The sequence below is a fragment of the Nematostella vectensis genome, chromosome 14 (assembly GCF_932526225.1).
Source record: "Nematostella vectensis chromosome 14, jaNemVect1.1, whole genome shotgun sequence".
NCBI lineage: Eukaryota > Metazoa > Cnidaria > Anthozoa > Actiniaria > Edwardsiidae > Nematostella > Nematostella vectensis.
The window spans coordinates 2107501-2121463 of record NC_064047.1 but is presented as its reverse complement, the minus strand read 5'-3'; the positions used below and the strand labels follow the sequence as shown (position 1 = coordinate 2121463).

At 42.3% G+C, this 13963-nt stretch overlaps 1 protein-coding gene across 1 annotated transcript in view; it reads right to left on the bottom strand.

Annotated features, from left to right (window-relative positions):
• Positions 1–13348: 13348 nt before the first annotated feature.
• LOC116602214 overlaps positions 13349–13963 on the bottom strand; it is a 5766-nt gene continuing 5151 nt past the window's right edge. Inside the window, exon 6 of the mRNA XM_032363478.2 lies at positions 13349–13844. The gene's annotated coding sequence lies outside the window, so the exon portion shown is untranslated. The remainder of the gene's footprint in view (positions 13845–13963) is intronic.

Below are 13963 nucleotides of genomic sequence, written 5' to 3'. Positions count from 1 at the left end.
TGGCAATGGACTAGAGATTCCTTGCATTTACACATTTTCTGGAGACAAAGAAATGTCAATCCCATGGTTGAAATTGAAGTTAGAAAATTGAAATTATGAAATTCTTTAATGGTTGCCTACTGGAAAGGCAACTTTTGTGAAACACTACAACATTTCCGCTTTATATGTGATTTCAGCATGCATTGGATTTGATGTTTATCAGGTGTTGACTAATGTTGTAAAGCCAAAAATCCTTGTGGTCGCTTAAGAGAGCTTAAAAATAAAAGGAAATCTCAGTTGGTGTTTTGGAATAGTGGTCGTTAACGGAACTGGTCGCACCGATAAGTTGGTCGCTTACAAGAGCTTAGAATTACAAAGTTTGTGTGACAATTCCATCGGTGATTCGTGATCGTGGTCGTTATCGGGGCTGGTCGCTTACGAGAGCGGTCGCTTCGACTGTAGTCGATCGAGGTGTTACCTGGAATGCCAATGGAAAATGGACCAGCTGATTAGAAATCAGCAAAAATCATTAAAAGACAAAACCAAAAAAGTCTTCAGTTAAGCTAAGTTAAATTGTTGGTGTAAAATGTCCGCTGAATCCTTTTTTGTTTGACATTCTGTTAAGATTCAGAGAGAATAGAATCGCACTAGTTGGAGATATCGAGAAGGCCTTTTTGAATGTCCTTGTAGATTAGGGGGATCGGGATTTTTTGCGGTTCCTCTGGATTGATGACCTAGACGATAAGGATCGTAAGATTTATAGATTTTGTCGGGTTGTGTTTGAATTGAACGCATCGCCGTTTCTGCTAAACGGAACGATCAGGCACCATTTGAACAGGTACGTTAACGAGGACCCGAGGTTTGTGGACAAAATGAAACACGGGTTTTATGTAGACGACTTTTTAACGGGAGAAAATACCGCAGAGGAGGCGTTTGAGCTCTATCAGAAGTTTATGTATCGAATGGCTGAGGGAGGATTCAGCTTACGTAAGTGGCAGACAAACAGCAAAGAGCTGAGAGACAGAATAGGTCGAGTAGAGAATGCTACAGTAAACAAAACACCAGAATCAGACGAGCAGACGTACGCGAAGGCGTCGTTATCAGGTGGGAACGGGCAAAAACACACACAAAAGGTTCTTGGGATTGCCTGGGGATTGCCTTGGGATTGTGATACAGACACTTTGCACCTTAATTTTGAGAGCATGGCTAAGAAAGCGAAAGAGAGCGAACCGAGCAAACGCCGCTCGCTTAGTGTTTATTCGAGTTTATTTGATCCTTTGGGACTGTGTAGTCCATTGATGGTAAGTATGAAGATGCTTTTTCAGGAATTGTGCGCGGCAAACCTAGATTCGGACGATCCACTTATATAGCGGCGAGCAAAGGGTTAGATGGGAGAAGTGGTTGTCAGAGCTTGAGAGTGCGAGAGAGGTCAAAGTAGAGCGGTGTCTTTACGACCATCCAGTGGAAGACGTGACAGAGTGCTATTTGCATGGATTCGGGGACGCGAGCGCTAAGGCTTTGCGCATTTGTGTACTTATTGTACGGGTCACGGCATGTTAGGCTCGTAGCCAGCAACACTAGAATAGCGCCTCCTAAAGAGCTCAGAATACCCAGACTAGAATTGATGTCCTCGCTTATATTAGCGCAGTTGGAAGAGATAGTCAAGAAAGCGCTGGGCGCGCAGGTGGAAATATGGGGAGTATCGTATCAGGCGGACAGCATGACGGCACTACTGGATACAAAACCAAGTGAGTGAAAGCAGTTTGTGAGGCATCGGGTTAACCAGATTCTTGATATCACGGGGCGGGCTGTCTGGAGACACTGCCCTGAAGAGGTAAACCCGGCAGACATAGGGTCCAGGGGGGGCGATTGTTTCGAGTTTTAAAGAGTCAGAACTCTGGTGAAATGGGCCGAAATGGCTGTCGCAACCAGAGAGTGAGTGGCCACCCGCCCTTGTAGGGGAAGCACAGACCCCTGAGAGTCTAGTAGAAGAGAAGAAGACCGCGACCGCCTTGAGCGTTGAGGTGAGTGAAGAGCCGAGTATGGCGAGAGGGTGATCAATCGGGACATCAATCGGTATAGTGAACTTAACAGGTTGGTGAAAGTAACTGCCTGGGTAAAGACGATTTGTAAGCAATCTCAGAGCAAAACGGGGGGAGCGTGTAGCGAGTGCTACATAGTAGACTGGGGGCGACGCTAGCAGAACTTAGGGCTAGGTACTGGGTACCGAGAGCGAGACAGGCAGTGAAGCGAATCATAGGGGGTTGCGTGACATGTAAAAAGACAATGGGGAGGTCTTAAAGCACACCCGCAGAGGCCGCTTTGCCAGAGGTCAGGGTGCAGGAAGCACCACCATTTTCCAAGGCTTCCAAGGTAGGTTTGGATTTTGCAGGTCCACTCTTTGTTACGTCCACTGGAGGCATGAGTAAGGTGTATATTACATTGTTTACCTGCTGTGTCACTAGGGCGGTACATTTAGGGCTGGTAGAAGACATGGATGCGTCAACTTTTAGACGATGCCTTAGGAAGTTTATTGCTAGACGTGGAGCGCCAAGCCTAATCCTCTCAGACAACGCTAAGACGTTTAAGGCAGCGAGGAAGGCGTTGATGAAACTTCTCAACCACCCAGAGGTAAGAGCACACCTGAGCGACCAACGAATCGACTGGAAGTTAAACCTAGAGAGGCCCCCATGGTTGGGAGGATTTTTTGAGCGAATGGTAGGGAATGTAAAGCAGAGTCTCAGGAAGGTTTTGGGAAATGCCAAGTAAACACATGACGAGCTAGTAACTATGTTGACAGAGGTTGAGGCAACACTGAATTGCCGTCCCTTGACTTACGAGTATTACGAGACAGATGAGGTGCTGACACCCTTACACCTAATATACGGGCGGCAAATAGTAAGTTTACCAGACGCAGTAATAGAGCCAGACGATGTGAGGGAGCAGCCGAGTTGTAATGCCAGGTTTAAGTATCTGAGTACTAAACTAACGCATTTTTGAGAGAGGTGGAGGAACGAGTACTGGCTAATCTAAGAGAGTTTCATCGCAGTAAACGCGGTAGACAGGGAGAAGTCACAGTTGAGGTAGGAGACGTGGTTACAGTATTCGAGGAAGGAAAAAAGAGAAACGAGTGGAAAATGGCAGTAGTAGAGAAGCTATTGAGAGGGAGAGATAACATTGTCCGCGGGGCGAAAGTGCGAGTTATCGTGAAGGGAAGACCTTTACACTTGAGCCGTCCTGTACAAAAACTTTATCCCATTGAGGTAAGAAGCGACGGGGAAGCTGAGCGCCCGCTGATTGTTAATAATGAAGGGGCGTGCAATGCTGAAACAAGGGTTTTAACAAGGCGCAATGTTGCATTAGATGAATGGAAAACCCGCTCGATGCTTGACTCGTAAACGGGTCAAGGGGGGGAGAGTGTCGGGGAATATTCTTAGGGTATTTGTAATAATTAAAAGATCTTGATTGATGGAAATTATATCTAAAAGGGAGTCACCCGAATCATGTTGTAATTAGCTATCGTGATCCAATTATGTAAGCGCGTGATGGTAATCAATATTGAGACCGGTGCCCACCGGTACCATTCGCGGATCCATAGATAAAAAGCAATTATTTTTTTTAAATCTGGTGTTGCGGGTACAATGTGGTAAGATTTTCATACCTTTTTATGAGACAAAAAAAGATCAAAACTCAAATATTTGAAAACGATTTATATCATTTAAGCTGTATTCTATCGCATTCCGAGCCAAAAAAATATATAAATAGCTATAAAAAGCTAACGGTACCGTTAAGAAACGATTTTTCAAATTTGTTGAACTTTTTGGTGGGTCTCTCTTTTGGGGTGGATTTAACTGAGCAAGTTTGAGAAGATACTTCAAACGAAAAGAAAATCATAAAGATATGCAGACGAAGGATTAAGCTTGCTATCCCCATAATTGCCGATACGATATGACTACTAACGGTAAATGCGGGGGTTTAAATTATTAAAGGTGTTATTGTCGGGGAATATTCTTAGGGTATTTGTAATAATTAAAAGATCTTGATTGAGGGAAATTATATCTAGGAGGGAGTCATCCGAATCATGTTGTAATTAGCTATCGTGATCCAATTGTGTAAGCGCGTGATGGTTGTAATTGGATAAGCCTAGGAAGGTCAATGACGTACCCGTGCGAAATGAAAAGTCACTTTTTGCGATAATAGTCGAGTTTCTGTAATATCCTGGAATATCTCAGAAAATCGCAATAAATCCAAATGAAGAAAAGAAAGGTGCGAAATCCCACTTTTTGAAATTCAAAGATATCTTTGAATATCACAACGACGCAAAAGACATGAATAGCTCGTTTTCGATGTTCTACGATTTTCCATGATATCCTATTAGGCGAGTTCATTCCGGCTTGAGCTTTTTTATTTTTTTATGATTTTCGTCGATTTGCGAGAAAAATAAACCAGTGCAAAAGAATTTGATACGCATGGGTCGAACTTTGTATATTCTGCGTTTTTTTTTTCAACATTTAAAATTAACTGTATTAAAATTATCCGAATTTGAAGCACTGTTAAGTTATGCATGACATTTCTAAAACTCATAGTTTGAAAGCGGCTTAGAAAACAAAAGAGATAAAACAAAAACAGAAAAAGGAATAAACAACATTTGACAAATTAAATAAATAAAACCCTTCTAAAAATATATATACAGTGGAACCCCGGACACCCTCGGGACTTTCATAAGTTTCCGTATTGTCGGGGTGTCCTTATTAAGCGGGCTTTTTTCGTTTTACTTCACAGTTAAACGACTCCGACTTCTGGAAGAGGCGACTTGAAATAAGAAGTCACGTGACTTCTTAGTTCATGTGTAATTTTTCAAAAAGTATCATAAATTGCACGAGCCCGTAGGGCGAATTTGAGACTCTATTTAAAGCACACAAGCGCAATTACGAATCGTATGATCACTTATAAATAACACACAAATTAGTAAAGTCAAGTTTTTCTTTGAAACACAGTAAAACAGCGCGCTTTTTTCAAAAACTGGTGTGATTCGTCCGTGGAATTGGACATTGTATCTCAAAATGATCATAATATGTTTTTTTTTTAAACGCGATCAGGGTAGCCATAGAATTGCTCTGTCATATTTTTTTTGCTAATTAACACCCGAGTTATTAAATTATTAAGAAACTCATAAATAATCATATAGAACCAAATTAATTCCGGCCCGCTGTAGACTTTGTGTAAGGGCTTGATTCAACATTGTGAATCAAGCCCTTAAATGATACAAACTTTCGCATTTTGCTTTTATTGTTGTCATTATTCTGACAGGTATTGGGATTACAGTTAAAGCTTTCGTAAGCGACCACCTTGGGAACTGAGAATTGTGGTCGTTAACGGAGCTGGTCTTTTACGAGAGCTTGCTCTTATAAGCGACTACTGGGCGCCAAAAACTTGAACAATAGGTGTTGGTCGCTTACGGGAGCTTAATTAAAATGGAATCTAAAAGTTATCGAATAACAACGCTGTAATATTTTCGTTTATTGCTTGATTTTAAAAGGTATTTGAATTATCATGAGAGTGACTTCTTTTATTTAATAGCAATTGAATCTACGCATAGCTCGTTATTGCTCGTTTATATCGACGACTTAAGCTTTTCGTCATTAGAATATATTCTGCGTCTACGACGATCACATGGCGTCTTTTGTTAGCCGATTTCTAAAGCGTGCAACAATCAAGTGGATGGCTATTGTAACTGGAAAAGGATAAATCGTGGAGCTGGCAATGGACTAGAGATTTCTTGCATTTACACATTTTCTGGAGACAAAGAAATGTCAATCCCATGGTTGAAATTGAAGTTAGAAAATTGAAATTATGAAATTCTTTAATGGTTACCTACTGGAAAGGCAACTTTTGTGAAACACTACAACATTTCCGCTTTATATGTGATTTCAGCATGCATTGGATTTGATGTTTATCAGGTGTTGACTAATGTTGTAAAGCCAAAAATCCTTGTGGTCGCTTAAGAGAGCTTAAAAATAAAAGAAAATCTCAGTTGGTGTTTTGGAATAGTGGTCGTTAACGGAACTGGTCGCACCGATAAGTTGGTCGCTTACAAGAGCTTAGAATTACAAAGTTTGTGTGACAATTCCATCGGTGATTCGTGATCGTGGTCGTTATCGGGGCTGGTCGCTTACGAGAGCGGTCGCTTCGACTGTAGTCGATCGAGGTGTTACCTGGAATGCCAATGGAAAATGGACCAGCTGATTAGAAATCAGCAAAAATCATTAAAAGACAAAACCAAAAAAGTCTTCAGTTAAGCTAAGTTAAATGTCCATTGTTGGTGTAAAATGTCCGCTGAATCCTTTTTTGTTTGACATTCTGTTAAGATTCAGAGAGAATAGAATCGCACTAGTTGGAGATATCGAGAAGGCCTTTTTGAATGTCCTTGTAGATTAGGGGGATCGGGATTTTTTGCGGTTCCTCTGGATTGATGACCTAGACGATAAGGATCGTAAGATTTATAGATTTTGTCGGGTTGTGTTTGAATTGAACGCATCGCCGTTTCTGCTAAACGGAACGATCAGGCACCATTTGAACAGGTACGTTAACGAGGACCCGAGGTTTGTGGACAAAATGAAACACGGGTTTTATGTAGACGACTTAGTAACGGGAGAAAATACCGCAGAGGAGGCGTTTGAGCTCTATCAGAAGTCTATGTATCGAATGGCTGAGGGAGGATTCAGCTTACGTAAGTGGCAGACAAACAGCAAAGAGCTGAGAGACAGAATAGGTCGAGTAGAGAATGCGACAGTAAACAAAACACCAGAATCAGACGAGCAGACGTACGCGAAGGCGTCGTTATCAGGTGGGAACGGGCAAAAACACACACAAAAGGTTCTTGGGATTGCCTGGGGATTGCCTTGGGATTGTGATACAGACACTTTGCACCTTAATTTTGAGAACCTTGCGTAAGAAAGCGAAAGAGAGCGAACCGAGCAAACGCCGCTCGCTTAGTGTTTATTCGAGTTTATTTGATCCTTTGGGACTGTGTAGTCCATTGATGGTAAGTATGAAGATGCTTTTTCAGGAATTGTGCGCGGCAAACCTAGATTCGGACGATCCACTTATATAGCGGCGAGCAAAGGGTTAGATGGGAGAAGTGGTTGTCAGAGCTTGAGAGTGCGAGAGAGGTCAAAGTAGAGCGGTGTCTTTACGACCATCCAGTGGAAGACGTGACAGAGTGCTATTTGCATGGATTCGGGGACGCGAGCGCTAAGGCTTTGCGCAGTTGTGTATTTTGCGCAGTTGTGTACGGGTCACGGCATGTTAGGCTCGTAGCCAGCAAGACTAGAATAGCGCCTCTGAAAGAGCTCAGCCAGACTAGAATTGATGTCCTCGCTTATATTAGCGCAGTTGGAAGAGATAGTCAAGAAAGCGCTGGGCGCGCAGGTGGAAATATGGGGAGTATCGTATTGGGCGGACAGCATGACGGCACTACTGGATACAAAACCAAGTGAGTGGAAGCAGTTTGTGAGGCATCGGGTTAACCAGATTCTTGATATCACGGGGCGGGCTGTCTGGAGACACTGCCCTGGAGAGGTAAACCCGGCAGACATAGGGTCCAGGGGGGGGCGATTGCGTCGAGTTTTAAAGAGTCAGAACTCTGGTGAAATGGGCCGAAATGGCTGTCGCAACCAGAGAGTGAGTGGCCACCCGCCCTTGTAGGGGAAGCACAGACCCCTGAGAGTCTAGTAGAAGAGAAGAAGACCGCGACCGCCTTGAGCGTTGAGGTGAGTGAAGAGCCGAGTATGGCGAGAGGGTGATCAATCGGGACATCAATCGGTATAGTGAGCTTAACAGGTTGGTGAAAGTAACTGCCTGGGTAAAGACGATTTGTAAGCAATCTCAGAGCAAAACGGGGGGAGGGTGTAGCGAGTGCTACATAGTGGACTGAGGGCGACGCTAGCAGAACTTAGGGCTAGGTACTGGGTACCGAGAGCGAGACAGGCAGTGAAGCGAATCATAGGGGGTTGCGTGACATGTAAAAAGACAATGGGGAGGTCTTTTAAGACCTTTAAAAAGCACACCCGCAGAGGCCGCTTTGCCAGAGGTCAGGGTGCAGGAAGCACCACCATTTTCCAAGGCTTCCAAGGTAGGTTTGGATTTTGCAGGTCCACTCTTTGTTACGTCCACTGGAGGCATGAGTAAGGTGTATATTACATTGTTTACCTGCTGTGTCACTAGGGCGGTACATTTAGGGCTGGTAGAAGACATGGAAGCGTCAACGTTTAGACGATGCCTTAGGAAGTTTATTGCTAGACGTGGAGCGCCAAGCCTAATCCTCTCAGACAACGCTAAGACGTTTAAGGCAGCGAGGAAGGCGTTGATGAAACTTCTCAACCACCCAGAGGTAAGAGCACACCTGAGCGACCAACGAATCGACTGGAAGTTAAACCTAGAGAGGCCCCCATGGTTGGGAGGATTTTTTGAGCGAATGGTAGGGAATGTAAAGCAGAGTCTCAGGAAGGTTTTGGGAAATGCCAAGTTAACACATGACGGGCTAGTAACTATGTTGACAGAGGTTGAGGCAACACTGAATTGCCGTCCCTTGACTTACGAGTATTACGAGACAGATGAGGTGCTGACACCCTTACACCTTATATACGGGCGGCAAATAGTAAGTTTACCTGACGCAGTAATAGAGCCAGACGATGTGAGGGAGCAGCCGAGTTGTAATGCCAGGTTTAAGTATCTGAGTACTAAACTAACGCATTTTTGAGAGAGGTGGAGGAAAGAGTACTGGCTAATCTAAGAGAGTTTCATCGCAGTAAACGCGGTAGACAGCGAGAAGTTACAGTTGAGGTAGGAGACGTGGTTACAGTATTCCAGGAAGGAAAAAAGAGAAACGAGTGGAAAATGGCAGTAGTAGAGAAGCTATTGAGAGGGAGAGATAACATTGTCCGCGGGGCGAAAGTGCGAGTTATCGTGAAGGGAAGACCTTTACACTTGAGCCGTCCTGTACAAAAACTTTATCCCATTGAGGTAAGAAGCGACGGGGAAGCTGAGCGCCCGCTGATTGTTAATAATGAAGGGGCGTGCAATGCTGAAACAAGGGTTTTAACAAGGCGCAATGTTGCATTAGATGAATGGAAAACCCGCTCGATGCTTGACTCGTAAACGGGTCAAGGGGGGGAGAGTGTCGGGGAATATTCTTAGGGTATTTGTAATAATTAAAAGATCTTGATTGATGGAAATTATATCTAAAAGGGAGTCACCCGAATCATGTTGTAATTAGCTATCGTGATCCAATTATGTAAGCGCGTGATGGTAATCAATATTGAGACCGGTGCCCACCGGTACCATTCGCGGATCCATAGATAAAAAGCAATTATTTTTTTTAAATCTGGTGTTGCGGGTACAATGTGGTAAGATTTTCATACCTTTTTATGAGACAAAAAAGATCAAAACTCAAATATTTGAAAACGATTTATATCATTTAAGCTGTATTCTATCGCATTCCGAGCCAAAAAAATATATAAATAGCTATAAAAAGCTACATTTGAAGAAGAAGGAAAGCCTACTGGAACCCAGGTCCCACGCGGCTTTTTTTTACATCCCTCTTGCTAACATGCAAATATGACTGATTTTCGTTCATCAAATAAGCAAAAAATAGGTGGTGCACATAAATTTTCCTAGAAATTTTCTTTCAATGAGTTCTCTAAGTATTATATTAAGGGCTACAGAGCTTAATTCAACCAGCGCGGCTGTAATTAATAGGCCCGTCAGCAGGAACAAAATCCGCTACCGATGAGGGAGATTTTTCATGGCCTGTTGTGCGTTGATAAAATATACCATGACAACTCAAATAATTTGTTTATCTTTTTGTTAAGGCCCTATGTTATTTTTAAAATAAGTAGCCGAAAACCCTAGCTAATAGCGTTCCATGATTAATATTTTCATTTTGTAGAATAAAAAATGAATTTCAAACTAATATAGATCGGCATTGGTGGCTGGCGTCTAGAGATATGGCGCTCAAAACCTTCTGATCGTTAGAATAGTAGAATAATTCTTGCTTACGTCAGGTTTGGGGCTAAACGTGTCCTCTCCTAAGGTTGACGCGTGTACCGTCAACACTAGGATTTTTGTACACTTGCTTATAGCACCGTCGTTTTTTCAGCACCTCGAAGAAAACGTCCCTGAGAAAGTAAAAAAACCCTCTGTTTGAGAAAAGAAATCCCCGCGGACTCTGCGCACAAGCTAGCGTGCACGCATCATTCTGAAAAGGCTCTTTCAGTTTCTTTCAGAATAACTTTTTTCCCTACATTACAATAACGATCCGCCGATCACTGATCCGCGCCTTAGGAAAAGCCTCTAAAACTCTGTCCTTTAGTAGAAAACGTTTAAAGGTTTTCCCATTCCCAAAATCTCCCAAGCGTGTCTCATGTGCATTGTGGAGCTCGGACATCAGAAAAAAAAGGTACGCACCATTTTCAACAGCCTCCATTTATATATAATCTGTTAATATATTATATTCTATAAGCCTGGGAAAAGCTCTATAATTTTTTATCATCCTCTCTCGCTTCCTGGAGACCTTTCCTTTTCTTATGCTCCACAGCTTTTTCCATCCCTGAGGTCATCATTAAGACATCTTTAAGATAATAAAATAGTTCTCTATTTCTCGGCGATTCGTTGGAGGCTGGTTGCTATCCTGTTAAAAGCATGCGATACGTTCAACCTCATTACTATGATGCACACGTAGGCAGTTAAGTGCTTTCGAGCATTAATACCGCAAATTTGTGACAATTCCTGTGCCATTTTACGCTTTTTTCGACAGAGTTTCTAATGCTGAACATCTAAATTCTCTCATATTCTCAAGCATCACAATCTAATAACTTTGATTGAGGAGGCAGATCTAAAGCATCTCGTTGGTCCTTGGTGTCTAGTTGACAGACACTTACAAAGCCCCCTTATTAAATCCATCTCTACCGATTTTTATTAAGTCAACGTCAAAATACCCGATAATTGCGATTAATCGCAGATTTAGAAGAAATAAATTTAAAATCAAGACAAAGTTACATATTTAGTAGGTTATACACACTGTATAACCTACATCTTTGATACATCAAGAACGAGCTTGATACAGCAAGAATGAGCTTTTTTTACCTAAAATACGCGATTTTATAAGGTATTTACAGCGTATACTGTGCCAATATAGGCCCCCATCTCGGATAACCATGAGGGGGATTGGGTCTAGCTTTGAAAACTTGTTCTTTTAAATAAAGCGTTTTAATGCAGCCAACGACAGTTTTATCTTGAAATATTTAATAAATAGCGTTATATTTCCCCTACAAAATAAAACAATCAAATATTTCGCCTTAGTTTTGGAAATACAAGGTCTTTGAAATTTCACCACCGGTAGCCCACGACGGACGCTTTTTTCTGATTTTTATTCCGTTATTACACAAAATCCTCAAGTGGTACCGGTGGGCACCGGTCTCAATATTTATTAGCATCCTCTTGGCTATCTTTATGCCAAGTTTGGTGCTTTTATCCGCTATGTATAGATTGAAACACTAAGCGACCGGACTAATTCCCTGTGTCGTATCCCGCGGTAGGAACAAGGACCAGCATTCTACAGCTTTTGAAACCTGGTTTTGTATCATCCTCGGGGACCCAGGGCGTCGCGGAGATCGGGCACACAGGGAGCGCGCGAGAAAGAAAGAGCACTGAAAGACGCCCTGGGCAACGCTCCCTGTGTGCCCGAGGATGGTTTTGTATTTTATTGACGCTTTATCTGCTTATTAACTTAATACCCAAGAAGCCTTGCGGGCTACAAAACACAGATTCTCGGAGTGCAACCTTATTTGAAATAGGCGTATACCTTAAAAACAGAATAAGTCAATTTCCACTAGACACATTACTTTTTACAATTTTGAGAAAAATTTCGCGTTTATTTTCTGTTAAAAATCATCGGGAATTTTTACCTTATCGACCGGAAGAAAACGATAACGCGGCTTTAATGCTTCATTCACTTTTATTCAAAGACCATATTTTTTCTTTCTTTTTTTGTGTACACGGCTATTGTTGCCGGAAAACGCGTCATATAGCGTTGGTCTTTGCTTGGGTTTTCTCAATCTGCTTGGGAGGACTGCTAGCCAAGTTCTCTATATTGCTAACCGTCCTGTTGTTTGTATCCATTGGTTTCATGCAAAGCTTCATTATCATCATATGTTACGGGAAGTGTTGCTATACGACGTCATGGCCGGCAAATCATGTCAATGCACAGAAATAGCGACCATGAAGTATGGCCTGGTCGCAACAGTAAAAATAAACACAGAGCTTTCAGGAAGCTAAGCTGTGGTCATAATTCTATTTCCAGAACTAACCCTATCATTGACATTCAGCTCCACCTTGAAGATAATCCAGGATTTAAAAACAAAACCTGCCTTGGTAACCAGGTGAACTTTTGCGACCAAACTGAACGTGGTAACCAAACTAACCTTGACAACCAGCCAAACCTGGCAACCAAACTAGCCTTTGTAACCAGAATAGCCTTGGCAACCAAATTAACTTTTGCAACCAAACTAGCCTTGACAACCAGCCTAACCTTGGCAACCAAACTAACCTTGGAAACCAAACTAACCTTGGAAACCAGCCTAACCTTGGCAAACAAACTCAACTCGTCAAGCAGCGTGACTTTGGTAATCAAACAGCCATAGGAAATCAATCCTTCCAATCAAACTTTGGCAACAAATCCTACCTTACTGACCTTAAAACCCTTGGATGCCAACCCAATCAGCATACTTTATGCAACAAGCTTAACCTTGGCGACCAAATCAGCCTCGACAACGAGCCTAGCAACGTCAACAATCAGCCTAGCATTCAATCCAACTTTGGAAAACAGCTCGGCAGAGTGCATCGGCCTACTATTCGGAATCATTCAAATGTTAGTGAAGAAGGGGTCCCTAGAATCGAACCCGAAAATGGCATCGAGACCATAAGCAGCTCGTCAAACCTTGGCGGTGGCAGCGTTGTTCAAGATCATCTTGGCGCAGTGCCATCGTTGATAACCGCTATGTCAGGCGTCAACCTTATTAAATACAAGAAATTCTCTAGGACCCTGTACATTATTATCGTCCTATTGTTCGCGTTTTATTCCGTTAACGTACTCCTTGCACCAACTGTATACTTTTTTGTTGGGTACAATGCAGTCGTGAAGTTTATCAGCGATATTGGGACGACCCTGATACACCTCAACTCGGCGCCAAACCCCATCATCTATCTCGTGCGCATGCGCGAGGTAATGGCCGCTTTTTGGACACTTCTTAAAAAACTGAAATATTAGATTGATAAGTAAATCTGCAGCTAATCAGAACGATTCACTGACTGTCAGGCGTAGTTCTTTTATATAGGTAGCTTATTTTTCTTATTCTACAATCACCAGATAATGCAAACATATTCCAAGATCCTGGATGAAGACTTTGTTTTATATCCTCAAGGCTTCCCGCTACAGAAGGATCAGTCCATTGTCGGATATCCCAATCCAATTCTCTTGGTCCTGCTTCTCTCCCCGGATAATGTTTACATAATTGTTTGTTTTCTCACCCCAATTCTTCGCCCTTCCAAGATGGCGGCTGGAATGTTGTCAAATTTCGATGATTGCGATGGTTTCCGAAAACTCAACTTAATTTTACTCAACTTTTTAAAGCTTCGCTACGAAAGAGATCTAATAGAGAAGCGCCTTCGCCCTTAGTACTTCTTAAACGCTAACTGATTAAATAGATGATAGTCCACACGATTGCCATTTTACTTTGTCTCATTACTAGAATAACAAACTTGCGATGTTCTATAGATGACTTGTTGTCTTGTAATCAAGTACAAACCTGTGGAGAATAAATAAATTCAGTTAGCGAAGATGTTCCCAAATCAGTAACTAAAATTTGATTAACCATTGTTGGGTATATTAGGTTTTTTTCAACAGCCATCTTAGGGAACCCTTCGA